Below are 1,680 nucleotides of genomic sequence, written 5' to 3'. Positions count from 1 at the left end.
ACCAGAGATAAACATTGATGGCAAAAGGCAAGTCCAAGTACATAAGCAACAGAAAACAAAGGCTACATGGCATCATGATAACCCAGTTCTCCTACCACAGTGAACCCTGGTAACCCCAGCACATCAGAAAAGCAAGACTATGATATAAAATCGCATCTCATGATGATGATAGAGGAATTTGAGATGGGCATAAATAACTCCCTTAAAGAAATATAAGAGAACAGAGGTAAAAAAGGTAGAAGACCTTAAAGAGGAAACACAAAAATCCTTTAAAGAATTACAGGAAAACACAAACAAACAGGTAAAGAAATTCAACAAAACTGTACAGGAAATAAAAATGGAAATAGAAACAAAAAAGAAATCACAAAGGGAAACAACACTGGAGATAGAAAACATAGAAAAGAGATCAGGAGTCATAGGTGCAAGCATCACCAACAGAATACAATCGATAGAAGAGAGAATCTCAGGTGCAGAAGAAACCATAGAAAACATTGACACACAGTCAAAGAAAATTAAAATGCAAAAAGCTCCTAATCCAAAACCTCCAGGAAATCCAGGTCACATTAAGAAGACCAAAGTTAAGGATAATAGATATAGAAGAAAGTGAAGATTCCCAACCTAAAGGACAATAAATATCTTTAACAAAATTATAAAAGAAAACTTCCCTAACCTAAAGAAATGATGCCCATGAACACATAAGAAACATACAGAACTCCAAGTAGATTGGACCAGAACAAAATTCCTCCCCTTACATAATAATCAAAACACCAAATGTACTAAACAAAGAAAAAATATAAAAACAGTAATGGAAAAAGTCAAGTAACATATAAAGGTAGACCTATCAGAATTACACCAGACTTCTCACCAGAGACTAGGAAGGTTAGAAGATCTTGGACACAACTCATACAGACCGTAAGAGAATATAAATGCCAGCCCAGACTACTATACCCAGCGAAACTCTCAATTACTATAGATGGAGATAACCAAGATATTCAATGACAAAACCAAATTTACACAATATCATCCCACAAATCCAGCCCTATAAAGGATAGTAGATGAAAAATGCCAACACACTGGGGGAAACTACACCCTAGAAAAAGCAAAGGAAGTAATCTTATTTTAAAAAACCCAAAAGAAGATAACCACACAAACATAAAAATAACATCAAAAGTAACAAGAAGCAACAAACACTATTCCTTAATATCTCATAACATCAATGGACTCAATTCCCCAATAAAAAGACATAGACTTACAGATTGGATAAGTAAACTGGACCCAGCATTTTGCTGCATACATGAAGTACACAGTGTCAAAGACAAACACTACCTCAGAATGAAGGGCTAGAAAAAAATTTTCCAAGCAAATGGCCCCAAGAAACAAGCAGGAGTAGCCCTTCTAATATCAGATAAAATTGACTTTCAGCTAAAAGCCATCAAAAAAAAGATAAGAAAGAACACTTCATATTCACCAAGAAAAAAATCAACCAAGAAGAACTCTCAATTCTGAACATCTATGCTCCAAATGCAAGGGCATGCACATTCATAAAAGAAATATTACTAAAGATAAAAGTACACATTGCATCTCACACAATAATTGTGGGGGACTTCAACACCCCATTTTCATCAATGAACAGATCGGGGAAACACAAACTAAACAGAGACACAGTGAAACTAACAGAAG

Source organism: Mastomys coucha, unplaced genomic scaffold, assembly GCF_008632895.1.
Source record: "Mastomys coucha isolate ucsf_1 unplaced genomic scaffold, UCSF_Mcou_1 pScaffold3, whole genome shotgun sequence".
NCBI classification, from domain to species: domain Eukaryota; kingdom Metazoa; phylum Chordata; class Mammalia; order Rodentia; family Muridae; genus Mastomys; species Mastomys coucha.
The sequence above is the reverse complement of the archived record's forward strand: the minus strand, read 5'-3'. Positions refer to the sequence as shown.